At 38.1% G+C, this 21,536-nt stretch overlaps 1 long non-coding RNA gene across 1 annotated transcript; it reads right to left on the minus strand.

The window, feature by feature from the left end:
• Positions 1 to 1,614: 1,614 nt before the first annotated feature.
• On the minus strand, positions 1,615 to 4,574 carry LOC134757626 (uncharacterized). The gene is made up of 2 exons (XR_010131841.1): positions 4,099 to 4,574; positions 1,615 to 2,242 (listed from the first exon to the last, which is right to left on the minus strand). It is a non-coding gene; the product is annotated as an uncharacterized lncRNA (long non-coding RNA).
• Between the last annotated feature and the right edge of the window lie 16,962 nt (positions 4,575 to 21,536).

The raw sequence follows: 21,536 nt of genomic DNA on the forward strand, positions 1-21,536 counted from the left end.
CAGTCTAAGTTGGTCTGGTGTCTGGAATGAGACTGGGGCCTAATAAAAACGAGCGTCTACACAGGAGCTTAAATGGGCTGTACCCTGTAGCATTCTGAGGACAGGTCTGACTTCTGAGAAGGGAAAGTGGTAAAAGTATTGTCCAGTCCTTTTTAAGTTGGTGGCTGAGCTTGGGGAGGTGTGTTTTTAAAAGACCTTTAGTCCGTTCTACTTTTCCTGAAGGTGGAGGACCGTAAGGGATATAAAGGTTTCACTGAATACTAAGAGCCTGAAAAACTGCTTGGCTGATTTGACTGATAAAGGCTGGTCTGTTATCAGACTGTATAGAGGTGGGAAGGCTAAACTGAGGAATTATGTCTGACAGAAGGGAAGAAATGACTGCGGTGGCCTTCTCAGGCCCTGTAGGAAAGGCCTCTACCTATCCAGTGAAAGTATCTACCTAGACTAAGAGGTGTTTTAGTTATCTGACTCAGGGCATGTTGAGTAAAGCTAATTTGCCAGTCCTGGGTGGGGAAAATCTTTGAGCTTGATGTGTAGGGAAGGGAGGGGGCCTGAATAATCCCTGAGGAGTAGTAGAATAGCAGATGGAACACGGAGAACTTATTTCCTTGAGGATAGATTTCCACAATGGAAAGGAAATGAGAGGTTCTAAGAGGCGGGCTAGTGGCTTGTACTATAGTATAACCTGCCTTTGCTGGTGTGTGGTGATTAGGCCTGGTGGAACCGCCATCAATAAATCAAGCATGATCAGGGTGAGGAACAGGAAAGAAGGAAATTTGGGGAAATGGGGTGAATATCAGATGGATCAGAGAGATACCGTCATGGGGGTCAGGTGTGGTATCAGGAATAATGTGGGAGGCCAGATTGAAGTCTGGGCCAGGAACAACGGTAATTGTGGGAGACTCAACAAAGAGTGAGTATAGCTGAAGGAGCCGGGGAGCAGAAAGCATATGCATCAGGTATGAGGAAGAAAATAGATTTTGGAAGTTATGAGAACTGTAGAGAGTGAGTTGAGCATAGTTTGTGATTTTGAGGGCCTCTAAAATATTAAAGCAGCGGCAGCTGCTGCATGCAGACATGAGGGCTAGGCTAAAACAGTAAGGTCAAGTTGTTTGGACAGAAAGGCTACAGGGTGTGGTCCTAGCTCTTGTGTAAGAATTCTGACCGCGCTAACCATGCCTAGGAAGGAAAGGAGTTGTTGTTTTGTAGAAGGTGCTTGGGTTTGAGAGATCACTTGTACACGATTGGCAGGGAGAGCACGTGTGTTTTTACGAGAATTATGCCAAGATAGGTAACAGATGAGGAAGAAATTTGGGCTTGATTGAAGTAATGGGGGCTGTCTGTGAAGCTTGGCGGCAGTACAGCCTAGGTAATTTGCTGAGCTGGATGGGTGTCAGGGTCAGTCCAAGTGAAAGCAAAGAGAGGCTGGGATTAAGGGTGCAAAGGAATAGTAAATAATGGGTTGTAGAGGCAGGTATTGAGGATAGGAGAGTATATGGGTTTAGCACCATGGGGTGGATAGGCAAAACAATTTGGTTGATAAGGCGCAGATCCTGAACTAACTTGTAAGGCTTGTCTGGTTTTAAGACAGGTAAAATGGGGGAATTGTAAGGAGAGTTTGTAGGCTTTAAAAGGCCATGCTGTAGCAGGCAAGTGATAACAGGCTTTAATCTTTTTAAAGCGTGCTTCAGGATGGGATATTGGCATTGAGTGGGGTAAGGGTGATTAGGTTTTAATGAGATGGTAAGGGGTGCATGATCGGTCGCCAAGGAGGGAGTAGAGGTGTCTTATACTTGTGGGTTAAGGTGGGGGGATACAAGAGGAGGACGCAAATGAGGCTTTGGATTGGGAAGAAGGGCGGCAATGAGATGCAGCTGTAGTCCAGAAATAGTCAGGGAAGCAGATAATTTAGTTAAAGTGTCTCGGCCTAATAAGGGAACTGGGCAGGTGGGGATAACTAAAAAGGAGTGCTTAAAAGAGTATTGTCTAAGTTGGCACCAGAGTTGGGGAGTCTTAAGAGGTTTAGAAGCCTGGCCACCAATACCTACAACAGTTATGGAGGCAAGGGAAACAGGCCCTTGAAAAGAAGGTAATGTGGAGTGGGTAGCCTCTGTATTGATTAAGAAGGGGACGGGCTTACCTTCCACTGTGAGAGTTACCCGAAGCTCGGCGTCCGTGATGGTCTAGGGGGCTTCCGAGGCGATCGGGCAGTGTCAGTCTTCAGCCGCTAAGTTGAGAAGATCTGGGAAGGAGTCAGTCAGAGAGCCTTGGGCCAGAGTTCCAGGGGCTCTGGGAGTGGCTGCCAGGTGAGTTGAACAGTCCGATTTTCAGTGGGGTCCCACACAGATGGGACGTGGCTTAGGAGGAATCCCGGGCTGCGGGCATTCCTTGGCCCAGTGGCCAGATTTCCAGCACATGTAGCAAGCTCCTGTGGGAGGAGGTTCTGAGGAACGCCTGGCCGCTGCGGTTCAGGCGTTTGGAAGTTCTTGTGTGCTGGAGATGTGGCTGGGGTTTGTCTCACAGTGGAGGCAAGGAATTGCAACTTTTTTCTATAATTGTACACCTTGAAGGTGAGGTTAATTAAATCCTGTTGTGGGGTTTGAAGGCTGGAATTTAATTTTTGGAGTTTTATTTAATGTCGGGAGCAGATTGGGTAATAAAATGTATTTTGAGAATAAGACGGCCTTTTGACTTTTTAGGGTCTAGGGCTGTAAAGTGTCTCATGGTTGCTGCCAAACAAGTCATGAACGGGGCTGGATTTTTATATTTGATGAAAAAGAGCCTAAACGCTATCTGATTTGGGATAAAGAAAAAGGAGCATTAACCTTGACTATGCCTTTGGCTCCAGCCACCTTTTTAAGAGTAAATTGCTGGGCAGGTGGAGGAGGGCTAGTCACGGAAAGAAACTGTAAGCCCGACCAGGTGTGAGGAGGGGAGGCGATAAAAAGATTATAGGGTGGAGGAGCGGAGGCTGAGGAAGAATTGGGACCTAGCTTGGCCTGGCGAGGAGGGAAGAGGTCAGGTGGGTCTGTAGAAAAGGAATATTAGAAAGAGTCAGGGACTCTTGGGGTTGGTACTGAGGGGACAGGTGGGAGGGAAAGAAGGAAGATTTGGGAAGAGTTGCACTGGGCACAGAGACTAGGAAGGGACTGATGTGTAAAAGAATGCTTGGATGTCAGGCACCTCAGACCATTTGCCTATTTTACGACAAGAATTATTTAGATCTTGCAGGATGGAAAAATTCAAAGTGCCATTTTCTGGCTATTTGGACCTACTGTTGAGTTTATATTGGGGTCAAGTGGCATTGCAGAAGAAAATAAGGCCTGTAGGTTTTAGGTCACGTGTGAGTTGAAGAGGTTTTAAGTTTTTGAGAACACAGGCCAAGGGAGTAGAAGGAGGAATGGAGGGTGGAAGGTTGCCTATAGTGAAGGAAGCAAGCCTAGAGAAAAGAGAGAGTAGAGAAATAGAGGGGAGGGGTTCGGGGGTTCTTACCTTCCAGAAAAGTGGGAAAAGGGGTTGGGGTGCAGAGATAAGAGGTCAGGGCATGGAAATAAGGGATTGGGGCACAGAGAAAAGAGGTTGGGGCGTGGAAATAAGGGATTGGGGCACAGAGATAAGAGGTTGGGGCATGGAAATAAGGGATTGGGGGTTCTTGCCCCGTAGAAAAGTGGGACTTGCCACTAAGGGTGAAGGAGAAGGGGTTGAGGGGTACTTGCCCCTCTCCCAGAAAAGCAAAGAAGGGGTAGAGACAAGGAGAGAACGGGTTGTGGTACTTGCCCCTTCCCCAGAAAAGCGGGACTTGCCGCTAAGGATGAAGGACCAAGGCAGGTGTCCCTGCGTGGTCTGACACCCTTGAAACATGGGTGTATAATCAGAGAGGCGTCCCTGCAATGATTAAACACCAAGGGGAGGCTGCCTTCCCAGTCCGTGACCGGCGCCGGAGTTTTGGGTCCACAGATAAAACGTGTCTCCTTTGTCTCTCCCAGAAAATGAAAGGAATTGAAATTAAGAGAAGGGAGAGATTGAAGAGTGGAAAGGAGAAAGTGGTTGAGGGACAGTGAGAGAGGTTGGAGAAGAGAGTAAGAAGAGGCCGCTTACCTGATTTAAAATTGGTGAGATGTTCCTTGGGCTGGTCGGTCTGAGGACCTGCAGTCATAGGTGGATCTTTCTCACGGAGCAAAGAACAGGAGGACACGGGATTGATCTCCCAAGGGAGGTCCCCCGATCTGAGTCACGGCACCAAATTTCATGCACGTCCATGTGAAGAGACCACCAAACAGGCTTTGTGTGAGCAATAAAGCTTTTAATCACCTGGGTGCAGGTGGGCTGAGTCCAAAAAGAGAGTCAGTGAAGGGAGATAAGGGTGGGGCCATTTTATAGGATTTGGGTAGGTAAATGAAAATTACAGTCAAAGGGGGTTTATTCTCTGGCAGGCAGGAGTGGGGGTCGCAAGGTGCTCAGTGGGGGTGATTTTTGAGCCAGGATGAGCCAGGAAAAGGACTTTCACAAGGTAATGTCATCAGTTAAGGCAAGGACGGGCCATTTACACTTCTTTTGTGGTGGAATGTCATGAGTTAAGGTGGGGCAGGGCATGTTCACTTCTTTTGTGATTCTTCAGTTACTTCCTGCCATCTGGGAGTATACGTGTAAGTCACAGGGGATGCGATGGCTTGGCTTGGGCTCAGAGGCCTGACACATTGATTTACAGCCTTTCTTGTTTCATAATCTTGCAATATTTAAGTCTTTAAATTTCCCTCTAACCATGCCTTTAATGTCAAGCCACATTTTGGTATGTACTGGCTTACTGTCATTCAGTTTAAAATGCTTCTTTAACCTTCTATTGTAATTTTGGTGGGGACATTAGATATTTAGAAGTATAGTGCTTAATTTCCAACTGTGAAGATACCCTAGTTATCTTTTTTGTTATATTTAATTTAACTTCAGTGGCATTAAATAACATGGTTCTAGATTATTCCACTTAAGTCTGAAAACATGAATTCAATCCTTAAAAATTTACTAATGCTTCCTTTATGGCTCAGCGTATGCACAGTTTTGGCAAATCGTTTGCATGCACATGAAAAGGTTATATTATAAAGTTGTTGAGTAAGAGTCTATATACATGGTCATCAGATCAAATTTGTTAATCTTGTTCAAAATTTTAATATTATGTTAACTTTTTCTGCTTATTATTTTGGGTGGGTTAAAAGCATTTTTCTTCTTATTCTATCAGGCGGTTTTGCTTATCTTTTTAGTTCTGGTAAATTTTGCTTATGTTTTCGAGATATAAGCCTATACAATTCTTATGTATTCTTAATTTTTGAACTTTTATTATTGTGAAATATCTCCCTTGATTTCTAGTAAGGCTTGTTGTTTTAAAGTCCATTGTGTTTCACGAGTGGAGCTACACCATCTTGCTGTATGTGAACTGAATCTTTTTTCATCATTTTTCTGAGTTTCTTTTGTTGTGTTTCTATAAATTGCATTTAATTGGCATGCTTTTTTTCTAATGTGTGTATCATATTTTCAAGTTGTAACTTTCGTGCGCGTTCGTGTGAAGAGACCATCAAACAGGCTTTGTGTGAGCAATAAAGCTTTTAATCACCTGGGTGCAGGCAGGCTGAGTCCGAAAAGAGTCAGCGAAGGGAGATAGGGGTGGGGCCATTTTATAGGATTTGAGTAGATAAAGGAAAATTATAGTCAAAGGGGGTTGTTCTCTAGCAGGCAGAGTGGGGGTCACAAGGTGCTCAGTAGGGGAGCTTTTGAGCCAGGATGAGCCAGGAGAAGGAATTTCACAAGACAGTGTCATCAGTTAAGGCAGGAACAGGCCATTTTCACTTTTGTGGTGGAATGTCATCAGTTAAGGCAGGAACCGGCCATCTGGATGTGTACATGCAGGTCACAGGGGATATGATGGCTTAGCTTGGGCTCAGAGGCCTGACAGTAACATGTACCACAATTTCATTCTTTTTTACTGTCAAATATTTCATTTTATTTATCCATTCGTCAGTTGATTACTATTATTACTATTTGCATAATATATATTTTCCATGATTTTGCTTTCATCCTATTTGTATATTTGAATTAAAATATGGCTACCCTAGACAGCATTAATAGGAGCTTACTTTTTTAATCCAATCTGACATAATCCCTGCCTTTTGATTTGCTTATTTTATCCATTCACATTTAATGTTATTATTAATATTGTTGGATTTATGTCTGCCATTTTACATTTTGTTTTCTGTACATCAAGTCTTTTTTTTTCTCTAGTTTACCCTTCCTACCGTCTTTTGAATTAAGTGACTATTTTAAGGCAATAATGTAATTCTTTTGACAATCTTTTCACTATATTTTTTGAGTTAATTTCTTCCTGGTTGTTCTAGGGATGATAATATGCATATTAACTTGTCAAAATTAACTTCAGATTTATACTAAATTAATTGCAGGAAAATACATAAATGCTATTTATATGCCTATTTCTTTTCTTTTTCTGTGTTATTACTATTATGTCTATTATATCTATAGGTGTTACAATTGTGACAGAACACTATTACAGCTCCTGCTGCATGATTTTATGTCTTTTAAAGAAGGTTAGGGAAGAAAAAAAGAGAAAAGCTGTACTTCAAGAGTTGTTAAATAAATGAGCCAAAGACAGCTCTTGTATGTTGGCCCTGTTGTGTTTACTTCATCATGGCAGCCTGAGACATTTAGTGGAAAATTTCTTTTACACAGGTTTTAATTATAGCCCAAGGAAGCAAAAATGTGGGCATTTAGAGCCTTCCTTTTCTGAATAACCCACAAAACTATGCCCAACACCTACTTGTAATAGATAAGGTAAGCCCTGGGCAATAAAAACCCCAAGCCACTGCTGCCTTGGATTTCTCTGACCCGGAGACCCTCCCTCTCATCATCCTGCTGAGCAATAGCCTCTAGATAAGTGGGCACTCTCCCCAGTTCCCCCACTCCTGCAGGAATCCCTGTGTACTCCTCCCCTCCTGGGCTGTGGCTCCCTGGCATTGTCTTTAGAAGGTCTCAGGCTCTGAGGAATTTTCCTCTCCCAGGCAATCCTCTCAAAGCAGCACTGAAATAAAGCTTGTTGTGCTTTACTGCCACCTCGTGTTCATATATTTTTCCTTGCTAGGCCCCAAATCCCTCAAACTCACTGCAAGAGTTTTCATGTTAGACTTCGTATTTACCTTTGTGGCTTTCTCCATTGTTTTCTTTCGATTTCAATTTACCATTTGGTATCATTTCTTCACCCCAATATAGCTTTGGTCCCAAACACATCCTTGATCAAATTTATTTCTATAGGTTATAAGCCCACTAATACAATTACATAAATGTTAGTTTATAGTATTGCTTTTTTATGTTAGTTAAGAGAAGAAAGGAGAAAAAATATGCAATCATGCCACCTTTTATAAGTACATGATGGCCTTTGCTGATGATCTGTGTTTTTATGTTGAGGGGAGGGATTTGAATTGCTAAGGTTACTTACTTTCAGTCTGAAGCTCAAATGCCATAGAATCTCACTGTCCTTGGTGAGAATTAATAGATTTTCTTGAATAAGTGTTCCTTCATTTGTTACATGCCCTTAGGACAATTCCCAAGTGCATTCCAAAGATATATATATATATATATATATATATATATATATATATATATATATATATATATATATACACACACACACACACACACACACATACACACACACATTATATATAAAACTATACATATCAAAATTTTAACCAGTGGTGGTTGGTTGTTTCTACAGATCTCTTTACACTGCCATTCCAGAAGTCATTCTCTCATCTTTGTCTAATTTTAAAGTTAGTCTTGTTGTTTTATTTTTTTACCTGATAAACCCTTTGCACCAAAGTGCGGTTTTCATTGCATTTATCCTCTGTGAGGTTCATGTATTCCTTTTCTGCTTTTTCCTCCCTGGGCTTTGCATCCACTGTCTCTCCATCTTCAGCCTAGATAATTTCTAATTTGTATTCAAGTTCACTAATTCTCTCCTCAACTAAATCTACTCTTGCTTTAACATTATCTGTTGAGTTCTTTTTAGTCATTCTATTTTTTAACTTTAGAATTTTCATTTTTTTGTATTTCCAAATTATCTCTAATTCTGTTTTTAAAAATTCATTTGTTAACACTGTGATTTTAACATCTGCATGTAGCTAAATTAACTGGATTTCTTTTTTTTTCTATTTTCTCTTTGTCCCTTGGTTTTCATTAATTTTGTTTTTTGGATATCTGATTTTCTGCGATTGAGTGTCACACAATTTTTTTGATTAGTTGTATAGACAATTTTAAGCTTTAGATTATCTTATATTTCTCCAAAGCATTTTGCAACTGGCAGGCAACTAGGCGAGTATCATTATCAGTCTCAGAACACTTAACCCCAACTAAATACTGGTATGAAAAAAATGTGAGCTTCAGTCCACACAAGAGCTGACCTTTTCCCATTTAATCCTTCATCCCACACGGTGAACCTCAAGATCCTAAGCCAAAGCTAGTGTGTTTTCTGGGACTTCTACTTCTTGGTAGTCTTACCCCTCTTGTGTTGTGTTTTTTCATGGGTCTTGGGCCTGAAATTTCTCTGTACTTGGTAGCTCTTCAGTGCCTTCAGACAGATTTTTGTGTTGTTCAATTTTCCCTTTTTCTTTTCCAGTTGGATAATTAGTCCAAAACCCTTTCTGGTGTGCCATTACTAAAAATTAAACTTCGTAAGTGTTTTTGGTGATCACCACTTAAATATATCTTAAGTCCACAGGGATAATACTAAAGTATAACTCATTAAGTATTTTTAGTAAGGTAGTATTTAATGAATTCTAGGTATAGTATTTTCAGATTAAATAAATATAGGACTAGAGCCTAAAATTCTAAAGATATTGATATCTCACATTTCTCCTAGATAACCACTCCCTAATAGGTTACTTATACTTTTGTTAAAAGTACTTTTAAGAATCTGCAAAGTGCCAATTCAAAATTTACCACTGTAGTATACTTGGAATACAGATAAATTCTTTGTAGATAACTCAAGATTTTATAGCATGAAGAAATAATTTTGTCTGGAAACTTCATGATTATTTGTTCCTAATCAGAGGCATTAACTTTATAAATTACATGAACAGTTCTCATCATTCTGATAAGTGTACATTACAAATACAGATATCTGCCCTGCAGAAATGAACTCTGTTATGTGAGTGCAGATAACAAAGAATCATAACCTGGTAGGACAGCATATCAGCAATGACTTATCCAAAGGACAAAATACAGGAATTAAGTGAGCACCAAGCCAAACACATCAGGAGCAATAATGCGTGTGAATGCCTGGTGACATTGAAGAAGTGACATATTTTTTGATGAGCTGAATGAAGACCTATGTGGAAGGTACCCAGAGGGAAAGTAATAAGATCTGAGGCTGCAGATGTGTGCAGAGAGTAGATCATCCAGTACTTGTAGGCCATGCTGAAATCCTTGGCTGATACTGCACAACAGCTGTGAGTGAAATATTTGTGTGATTTAAGCAGAGAGATAACATCCCATTTTCATAGGAAAATAATTCCTCTGGTTTTCGTGTAGAGATTTAAATTGGAAGAGAAGCAATAATCATAGGTTATTAAGTGCTCTGAAAGAGAAAGTGAGAGTAGTATATTCTGTGATTACAGGATATAAAATCCATGCAGATGGAAAAAAACATTTTGGATATTGTAGTCATACATAAAATTTAGAACCTTTGAAGGTCTTGGTTAGAATACCTCCGTTTTAGGAAACAAGGCTGTTTTAAGGAATTACGGTGGTATATATTGGAGATTGTCAGTATTTACACGTTAAGATCAAAGGCCACAGAAATAAAACATTGTTAAACCTGAATCAATGTTACAGTTGAAGGAATTTTAACTTTGGTTTTCTACTTCATTTTCATTTTGAGTGTTGTGCTGGATGGGGGCGTGGTCCCCCAACATCTGCTTGGCAAAAGTCCTTCAAGAAGCAATTTTCTGTCAGCCACAGCTTGATAGGCTGCCTATCTTCCTTTTTAGAAATCTACCCTTTGGCATCATATTATTAACTGCCCTCCACTACCACTGGTAGGAATCAGGATAGATTGAACAGGTGAAGAATTCCTAGTAGTTGTGAGCACTCAAGAACAGCATGTGTTGTTAAGTTTCATGACATTGCAGAGAAGTGAAAAACCCTCTCTAGAAACAGACAAAGTGTAATTCCTAATGACATTTTGAGGCAGATAATTCTTGGTCATGGGGGCTTTCCTGTGCGTTGCCCGACGGTTAGCAGCATCCAGAATCCCAGCCTCTAGATTCAGCAGCACCCTTCTAGTTGTGGCAACCAAAACTGTCTTCAGACACAGCCAAATGCCCCCTCTTAGATCAAAACTGTCCCTCTCATTTAGATTTCAGAGTTAGGGTTTTACTGTTTTGTTTTGATTATTATGATTGTTATTGAAAATTTTTATAATGGAGACTGTTAGCTTTGTGTTTAATTATTTTAAATATATGATTAACTTCCTCCAATCAACAATTTCAGTTTTGGAACTTGAATAGAGGAATATTTGTTTCCATCATAGCAAAAATGAAACTTTCCAAAATAAGAAATTGGTTAAACAAATGTGCTATGTACTTAGGAAAAATTTCAAAATATGTATTACAAATATATAAGAAAAAGACCAATTTACATAGAAAAATACTCCTGATACGTTGCAAAGTGAGTGAAAAAAGCTTCAAAGCAACATGTAGAGTGTGATATTAAACTATATATGTATCTATATTTGTATACACTGCAAAGATACATAGCACACTATTGAGATGGCATTTTATATAATTTTTGTCATTTTTATTTCCTTTGAGCATCTCTGCATTCTTTATCTTTATGCTTTAGAAGCGTATTACATTGGCAGTGGCAAAAAAAGTAAACCACAAATGCTGTTCCATAAAATGATCACATTTGCAGAACTTTGTGTATTTTGTATTTAATATCTACTTACTTCTGAAATAGTATGACTGAAATCAGCATTATATTCCTACAAATCACAACAAACCTGCACACACCTCAAAGGATTTTCATTTTGAGAAAGACGTGCATCAACCTAATCACCCAATAACTCAGAACTACTAATTTAAAGTAACTAATTCTTAGCTTTTGTATTATGAGACTACCAAATTTCCATGTGATTAAGAGAAAAAAAAAACACAGCTATTAAATTGACTAGGAAAAAAAAAAACCCCTGCTATGGTTCCCTCCCTGACTATAAAGGCAACAGATAATTATGAAGAAAATCACATTAAAATACAGAGAGAAAATGGACAAGTTTTAACAGTACTATTTCCTGAAAATGGAACTTTGCAATATATATTTTCTGCTTTGATAATGTTGCTTGAACATTGTTTACAAAGGAAGTTCAATAACAATGACATAATGGACTATTTGCTACTAAGAAAATAGAGATACAATGATATCTCCAAAACAACATAACTAGAGAGTATTTGAACTATTTGCAGGCTGTTATTTTACACCATCCAAGTTGCATCAAAAGATGAATTATTGTTTAATAGCTCTATGCTATTACAATATATGACTAATATGCTAACTCTAGTGACCATAAAATTTATCGTTAATAATGAAAACCTTCTTAGAATTCCGAAGTTCATTTTAGAATTATTTGAATAGTGCTAACCTTAAAAACATGTCCAGAGAAGTATATTTGTTTTCTTTCAATGTATTCCAAAGAATATCCAATAGAGATTTAGTATAATTCTGCTGTCCTTAGACATTTTCTCAAAGTACCATAAAGAAAAACACTAAAGGTTGCTACTATGATTTAAATGTCTGTTTCCTCCAAAATTCATATTAAAGTTTAATTGCCTTTGTAACAGTACTGAGAGGCAGAATTGGTGGGAATGTAAATTAGTGCAACAATTGTGGAAAAGAGTATGGAAATTTCTCAACAAACTAAAAATAGAACTACCATACAATCCAGCAATCCCACTAACTAGGTATTTATCCAGAGGAAAGGAAATCAGTATGTCAAAGGGATATCTGTACTCCCATGTTTATTGAAGCACTACTCACAATAGCCAACATATAGAATCAACCTACATTTTCATCAACAGATGAATAAAGAGAATGTGACATATACACACAGTGGAACCTAGCATTCTACTTCATTTCAATTAAAAATTTCAAAATTCACCTATCCAACAAATCCAACACTTATACTATTCTATCATCAAAAATAATAGAATCCTGTTATTTGAGGCAACATGGATTAGTCTGGAGGACATTATATTGAGAGAAATAACTCAGGCACAGAAAGATAAATATCACATGTTCTTAGCCATCTGTAGGAGCTAGAAAAAGTAAAGAGTAGAATAGTTGTTAGTAGAGGCTGAGAAGTGCATGGGAGGAGGGGAGAATAAGGAAAGGTTTGTTAATGAACACAAAATTACAGCTAAATGTGAGAAATATGTTCCAGTGTCCTACAGCGCTGTAGGATGAATATAGTTAACAATAATTTATTGTATTTTTTCAAAAAAGTAGAAGAGAGTGTTTTGAATATTCTCAACGTAAAGAAATGATAAATGTTTGAGGTCTAATTACTCTGATTTGACCATTACACATTTGTATACATGTAGTGAAATATCACTCTGTATCCCATAAATATACACAACTATTGTGTGTCAACTAAAAATAAAAGAAAACTTTAAAAGGAGGTGAGACCTTTAAGAAGTTATTAAGTCATAAGGGATCTGCCCTTACAGGTGGAATTAATACCATTATTAAATAACAAATTTGGCTTCCTCTTGCTCTCTCACTCTTGTGCTTTTCACTATGTGATGACACAGCAAGAAAGCCCTCACCAGATGCCAGCACTTGATGCTGAACTTCCCAGCCTCTGGAACCGTGAACCAATAAATGTCTGCTCATTATAAATCACCCTATCCTCTGATAGCAGCACAAAACAGACTATGACAGTTGATATTTAGAAGGGATCATCTAATTAATCTGTTCAACTCAGGTATTAGGAAAATAAATGCAAATGTAAGACAGGAGTGTATTTTAGTTTTATATGAAAACAATTTCCATGTTTACTCAGGGATTAGAATAGTGTGGCTGGTTATGTCTTCCATCATGATTAAACGAAAACCATATATATTACAATCATATAAATATATCTTAAAGACATTTATGTAATTGGAATCCCAGAAAAGAGACTAGAGAGAATGGAGTGGAAGCAATATTTGAAGACAGAAGGAAATAAATTATGAAAAACTATTAAAAGGACTTTCTATATTAAAAATGAATACCAAAAAAATACCCTCACTGAGGTGCATTATAGACAAACATAAAAAAATTGAGAGAAAACCTTAAAAGGAGAAAAAAAACCACATCACTCTCAAGGAAACAACCATCAGAGTGATAGATGAATTTTCAACAGAAACTGGAAGTTGGGAAGCATCATTAAAACTTATGAAAGGCATCTACACTTCTCTACCTTGAGAAAATGTCCTTAGATATGAAAGTAAAATAAAGACATTATCAGATTAATCAAAGCTGAGAGACATTGTCACTGGCAGGCCAACACTCTAAAGAATAATAAAGAAAATCCTACAACCTGAAAGAAACACAGAATCTCAGAAAGGAATGAAGAGCGTTGGAAAATGTCCATATGTGTCTCTATAAGAGAAAATGTCTCCTCATGTCCCCTTGTAACTTTTTATAGTCCTTATTATTAACTACTAATTTATTTTTGTTGTCACCAAAGAATGTATTTTGTATGACTTGGATTTTTAAAAATCTATTAAGTCTTGTTTTCTGGTCAAGAATATGGTCTATCTTGGCAAATGTTCATGTTTAACTGAGAAGAATGTATATTCTATTATTGTTATTGTTCTGTAAATATAAATTAAGTCTACTTGGTTCATAGTGGTGTTCAAAACTATCCTAAGAATACATAAAAAATCTACATATTCCTATATTTACATTGCTTCTATAATTTTAAAAAAATGCTTAGAAAGAAAGCTATAGGCACAGATGGCTTCCCTGCGCATTCTAACAGACAGTTAAGGAATAAATCATACCAATTTTAAATAAAAATTTTCAGAAAACAGAAAAATATAAACCATTTCCCATTTTCTTTCTAAATGCAAGATTAATTTTCATGCCAAAATCTGACAAGAATATTACAAGTCAAGAAGATTCTAGACCAATGTCTTATTAACAGATGCAAAAATTCATAATAAAATATTAGCAAATCAAAGCCTAGGCTATATTAAAAGGATGATATTCTGTCACCCAGTAGAGTTTATTTCATGAACAGGAGGTTGATTTCACATTTGAAATCCAGTCAACGTAATTCACCCCATGGATAGATAAGGCAGAATACTCATATATTCATCATCTCAACGGATATAGAGAAAGAAGTTGATAAAATTCAGTACACAACCATAATAAAAGCTCTCAAAATGTAGCAATAGACAATTTGTCAATGTGATAAAGGGCATGTCCAAGAAATCTAGAACTAACATCATAGTTAATGAGGAAATATTCAATAATTTATCTTGAAATTGTGGAAAAGACAAGGATATTCACTATCATCAAGGTTTTAACGAGTACAATTAAATGTGAAAAAATTAACAAAACATATAAATATTTAAAAAGTAATACTCTTTTATTTTCAGATGACATGACTGTGCTCTCAGAAATCCAAAAACAATTTAAAACCAAGTGGACTTAACAAGTGAATTTAGCAAACTCATAGGATTCAAAGTCAATATGCAAAAATAAGGTATATTTTGAGGTGATTGCAGTAAACAGTTGAAAAACTAATGAAAGTGTTAAATTTCAAGTATTTTCAATAACATCAAAAACTTAGAAATTAATTTAACAAGGATGTGCCAGATCTCTGAAAACTACAAAATATTATCTAGAGAAATTAAAGGAGACCGAAATAAATGAGTGAATAAATAAAAAGAAAAGGTGCTCAGCTTCCATACTCATTAAGGAAATGCAGATGAAAGGCATGATGGGATATCACACACACCCTCTGGAAGGCCATGATTACAAACACAAGTGTCAGCAAGGTTGTGGTGCACACAAGTTCTTGCCAGTGCCCTGGAAGTGAGAAATATATAAGCACTTTGGAAGACCCTGTTTGACTGTTTCCACTAAAAATAATATTAAAATTAATTGACCCCACAATCTTACCCTTAAATATATAAATGAATGTAAATATATTCTAAAGAAACATTTTCTGGAATGTTTATAGAAGCTGTATCCATAACTGTCAAAAAGTGGAAAAAACTCAGATACAACAGGTGAGTGGATAAAAAATAATACCCAGTGGAATAGTACACATCAATGAAAATAAACTATTGGTCAATGCAACAATCTGAAAAGCTCTTGGATATATTAGTTGAGTGAAAAAAGCCTGATGTACAAAATCACATATTCTGTGATTTCATTTCTATAAACTCAAAACAAACAAATTCAACACAAAAACAAACAAAGCTAGAATGAATAGATGCTCACAGAAGTCAGAATTTGTAGTTATTTTGGGGGGCATAGAACTGAAAGGTACCCAAGGAGATCTTAACGAGTTCTGAAAATATATCTTTTTAATACTAAGGGCTTCACACTTAAAATTATTGCAGTTACTTTATTTATCTCAATAAAATGTTTTAAAAGACCTCTGAAATATTCAATAATTTTTCATTAAACTGTGGAAAAGACAAGGATATTCATTATCATCAAGCTGCTTCAACATTGTATTGAAGCTTTTAATGAGTACAATGAAACATTGTTGAAGTTTATTTTAATCTAGAATTGCATAGGAACAACAAAACAATTCATTGAGAAAAGCAGGTGTTCAGATTAAACTACAGTTTACAACTGTGGATAATCTGACATTTTTAACATGGTGAAGAGGTGACTGCAGTATGGCTAGAGGTTGATCTCTCTTCCCTAGATGTCTATTGAGGCTCTTTAATCAGCGCTGTCCTTTAGAAATATAACATGAATTATACATGTCGTTTTAAAATTCCAGTAATCACATTAAGAAATTAAAAAGAAATAGGTGAAATTAATTGTAAAAAGATACTTTTATTTAACCTAATATCTTAAAATATTACCATTTCAACATGTAATCAAAAATTTTAACTACATTTTATATTCCCTTGGACTCAGTCTGTGAAATATGGGATGTATTTTTTACCTGCAGCACATCTCAGTTTGGACCAGCCGTGTTTCAAGTGCTCAGTTGCCTTATGCAGCTAGTGACAACTGCGTAGAGCAGTAGAATCTTAGACAGGAGGCAAAGGGAAGTCTCCATTCTAGTTTTGTTAATTTTTCCGAGTGGGTTGGAGGAGGTAGCATGGGAGGAGAGTGGTGGCGGGAGGCACAGAACCCAAATGCACGTCTTTTAATTTGCACGTGTTAATCAACCGTCTTTTCTCAGCAGTTTCAGCTCATCTTACATACGTTTTGAACCTGTGTATATTTCTCAATTTTTGTGTACACAACAAAAGACTTTTAAATATATATACCTAATGTATTTAAAAATATAGTATATACCTACTATATTAAATATATATGTAGTATATATATTTAGTATATATATTTAATATAGTAGGTATATATAATATATGTATTCTATATTTTTTTTTCCTTCATTACAAAAAGGGGTGGGGGTCCTATTTACTCATTTCTAGCACTTTAGGATTTTTCACATTCCCTGTGATTTCTCAGAGATTGTTGAGTTTCTGACTTCATATCTGCAAAACTTGCACTCACAAAGAAGTGAGGTACCTTCTTCCTGTTTTCTCTCTCACTAGGACGTCTTCTCCTCTTGTGTTTCTGTCTGTTATGCTCTTTGAGGGAAAAGTAGAACTCGTTGTTAAATAATTCTACCTCCTTTCTTGCCATCTGTTGAAATTACATAATCTTGCACTAACTATGCTGTCATCTCCATTTCCTCTTATTTTACCGCAAATACAGAGAGAAACTAGGCTTATTATCTTAATATGTTTCACCAAGCCTTTTATCATGTTGAGAATTAACCTTCATGGAAGATAAGCTATAATCTTTTATCCTTGTTCTTGCATCTTTGTAGCTTCTTAAATCTTTTCTATTTATTCCATAAAAACTGAAGCTGAACAGAGATCTCCTAGTAAAGTAATGTTTACTCCACAGAATCAGAGAAACAGAAATTAACCAGCAACAACTCTGTGCTCAATAACATGGCAGATTCAACAATGAATACTTTCTAAAATCAAACAGCTGACGTGTAGAGGCAGAATATCATCAGCTCCAGAGTCCTGTCTTTAACTTTTATTATTATCGGTGTTGTTGTTTAAAATATTATGTCTATTAAGTCATATGCTCTGTGGTTTAGCTTTAGCCTATGCTAGAAGTTCTTCCTCAGTCCCTTAAAAATAAATCCTTCCTGTTTTGCAAGATAAATTCTGGGCAGTCAAGGGCAGATCTGTTGATGCAAATCCAGAATGAGAGAAAATTCTAAGCGGCAAAACCATTTTAGGAGACTTTCTTTTAAAAGATGTCATCGGGAAATATTATAAGAAGGTAATCCTTTTTTGTATTTAATAACCACAAAAATTCTTTTCTGCCTATAATAACTTTGTAAGATTGTTTATAAAAGTCCATTTTGGATATTTGGATTTCAGAGATTTAATGTATTTCTTGTGAAATGACTGTATTTAATCTCTTAAGCCTCTTATTCAAATTGGTCACCATAGGTAACAATATTAAATTGGTGTCTTTAACTCTCAAAAGAGGATAAAGGGTCCATTTTTTTTTTTTTTTTTTTTTGTATATTGGAAAGAAGAGTCTTAGATCACCATGTTCTCTTCTGCCTTATTCTTCAAACTAACTGTATCAAGGACTCTGGTAGGTTTCTTAGCTTAAAATAATGTACACAGAAATTTCATTGTGTCCACTTGGCATCTGCACTCAGTTGGCTGGAGCCAATTGGCAGATAGAAAAAACTGTGGGTGTGTGGCATGACCAGCAGCACTCAGCCCAGAGGAGCTGCTCTTTGGTCTCCATCAGCACATTGCTGTCTCTGTGCAAGTCTCTAAGCCATGGATGAAACTGCAGTGACGAAATACCTGCAGGGTCTGTACCATTGTAGAAATGGAGCTAAGAAAATATAAACATCCATACAAGTATTTTCTTTTGGTGATGTATTCATCACTTTAACAGTAATCTTGCTGAACTTTTATTCTTGTTTTCTTTGGTGCAAATAATTTTTCATGAATTCGAAAATTTGATGAGACACAAGTACCTTTTTTCTTCTTTAAACTGAAGAATACATTTCCCAGTGATGGGAAGAGGTGGTTTTTCAATAACTAATAAGCTAAATAGAACGCTGACGTCTGTAGGACCAAAACCACCACAATCTCAATGTCAAATTGTCTCTTCCGACAACTATCTAATCTTTCAGCTCACTACTTTCAGTACCCCAGCAACAGCAATGCTTCTACCTGCCAGGAGTCTCATTCCATTCCATTGTCTATCACCATTGTTGTGGATTTTTTCCCCCTTACCACTTTAAAACTCAGTTTTAATCCCACAGTCAGTCATTCGCTCTTAATTTCAATTCCATTTTCTTGCTTTTTTTAATGTGCTAAGCTAAAATGCAACATAGCTAAAATTCAGTTCTCCCTCTATTTGCGTGTACTTACTCAGCAGTACGTGGCTGGGAAAAAACACACAATAGGCAGGTTCTTCTCATTTCAATTTATGATCACTAATCTCAAGACAGCAGATCAACCTCCAGCCTGGTTATCTTCTGACATTTTTCAACTTGTGTCTCCTACACTCCTATATTTCCTGACTTTCTCTAGTTATCTTTCCCACGATCTTAGAAGATGGTTTTACTCCTCCCAACCCCAATCTTCTCTAAACTCTAGCAGTTTCTCCCCACATCCATGAGAGTCTTCCCTCTCATATGATCACCTGCTTTCCTGTTACACCAAGAAAATAACCCCTACACATTCCCCTTCACCGCACAGGCCAGCTTCTTGCATCTTTGCCCATATACCGCCTTCACCTTGCTGCTAGTGGTGAACTGTCCTTGCTCCTGGCTGAGCCCAGCTCCCAACCTGTGCACTGGCCTCCACCACCACTCGCTCCCAAAACACAGTTCTCCAGCCGCCTTCTCCTCTGCCTTTTGCTCATTGATTTACCTGTCTCCTCAATCATTCCCACCAGCACACAAATAGGCTATTTTTCTCCCATGTAAACTAGGCATTGAGCAGACATGGACATAAATATGGGAATAATAGACACTGTGAACTACTGGAAGGTGAGGGGGCTGGGTTAAAAAACTCACCTCTTGGGCACTATGCTCACTACAAGGGTGATGGGATCCATACTGCAAACCTCTGGATCATGCAATATTCCCATGTAACAAATCTGCACATGTACCCCCATCTCTAAAGGCTGATTTTTAAAAAATTCTCTTTTGTCTTTTCTCTCCAGTTAGTATCCTATTTATTTCCTTCTCCTTAGGCCAAAACTCCTTAGAGAACCATCCATGCTGGTTACTTCCAGTTGTCTCTGATGCATCTCCTCTATCCTTTCTCAGACTCACTACAGTCAGGCTTCCCTGCTCCACCGCACTTCCCACCAAACTGGGTCTTGTCTGTCGACCAACAAACTCCATGTTTCTACATCCAGTGGCCGGTTCTCCATCTTAGGCCACATCTGACATATTTATCCACATGTTTTCTTCTTGAAACACTTTTCACTCATTTTCTAGGATGCCATTCCTTTTTCCTCTTACTTCTCTGAACCCTGCTTCTCAGTCTCTTCTTAATGCTCCTGCCTCAACCACCAAATCTCCAAATGGTCGAGTATCTGGGGCTCAGGTCTTGGCCTTCTTCTATTTTTCTGCATATGCTCACTGTCTAGGTCATCTTATCTATTTGTATGACTTCAGGTCTGTCCACATGCTGATTATTCACAATAAAGCTTCCAGCCTAGAACCCTCCTTTACTCAAAACCCCTACGCCCAATTGTCTACTTGGCCCCTCCATTTGGACATGTGATAGACATCTAACGCAAACTCCTCATGTACTCTTGCTGACAAACTCCTCCCACATTCTCCCCCATCACAGTTAATGGAAACCCACAACTTGAACCACATTTGTCATTTCTCCCTTCAAGTATTAGGTCTGCTCAAATCTCCATTCACTCTACCTTCAAAATGCACCCAAAACCGACAGCTCCTCATCACTGCTCTCAGCATTGGCCGTTACAATTGCTTTCTAACTGGTGTCCCTGCTCCTAGGCCTGTCTGCCTATCAGCAGCCCAGGATCCACAGTGACCTTTTTTTTATGGAAGTTGGTGTTGGTCACTGGTCTGCTCACAGTTCTCCTGTGTCTCCCAGTGTCACTGGGCATGAAAGTCAGAGACCCCCACTGTGGCCCCTCCCCAGGCTCATTGTCTTCCTCAAGTTGTCATCAGCTGTACTTCTCCTGTTCACCCTCTCCACCCACCACGGCGTCCTCATTCTCCCTTCTTGGTGTCAGCTGCTTTCCCTTCTTCCTAGATATCTAGGTGGCCGCTCCCTCCACATTCCTCAGATATTTACTCAAAAGCTACCTTATCATGAGGGCTTCCTGGATCATCTTATTTCAAATTCCAATTCCTCCCTGAATGCTTCTATCCCCTCCATACCTTCCATTTTACCCTTAGCACTTAGCACTATCTAGTATAGTACATATTTAACTTATTTACATCACTTCTTGTCTATCTTCTGCAATGGAATATCTGTTTGCTCCCCGTTCAGGGCACGGACAGTGCCTCACAAGGGGTAGGGGCTCCAGGAGAATAGGTTGAATGAATACATGAGAAGCACACAATCAAGATGCAAGCACACGCTGTTCTAAGTGCCATAACCCAGGAAGGAAGTGGTATGAGAAATAAAGAGAAAGACTTATTTATTTGAGAAATCAGGAGGGGTTTCCTGGAGCCCAGCCTGTTTACATGGTGGCCTCAAGTGAAACAGATGTTGATGGACAGAAAGAGCATCCTGCCTGGCATGGCGGCTCATGCCTGTAATTCCAGCACACTGAGAGACCTGTGAAGGAGGACTGCTTGAGGCTGGGAGTTGGATACCAGCCCATGCAGATCTCATTTCTACTAAAAATTAATTTTATTATCAGAATTTTAATTTTACATCTTCTCTACCATTTTGAGCTATAGTCAATGTTAGGTTGACTCTAGGGAAGGATTCCAATTCCTTCTCTCAATTGTTTGAAATAAACACTTTTTAATTTCTTTCCTGTTTTTCTCTTTGCCTTTCTTTAGTTGGAGAACAAGGCAGTATCTGACACTTCTCCAAATAACACAGGGACTTTATTGCTTTGCATCTGTGGCTCTCTCTGCCCTGGCTGGTGGCCCCCTACTCAGCTCTGTCTAGCTGAGGCCTCAGCTTCTTTATGGCGTATCTCTCCATTATGAAACGGCTTGTGGCCTTCCTCCTTCTTCTACCCTT

This window comes from Gorilla gorilla, chromosome 19 (genome assembly GCF_029281585.2).
Source record: "Gorilla gorilla gorilla isolate KB3781 chromosome 19, NHGRI_mGorGor1-v2.1_pri, whole genome shotgun sequence".
Classification (NCBI taxonomy): domain Eukaryota; kingdom Metazoa; phylum Chordata; class Mammalia; order Primates; family Hominidae; genus Gorilla; species Gorilla gorilla.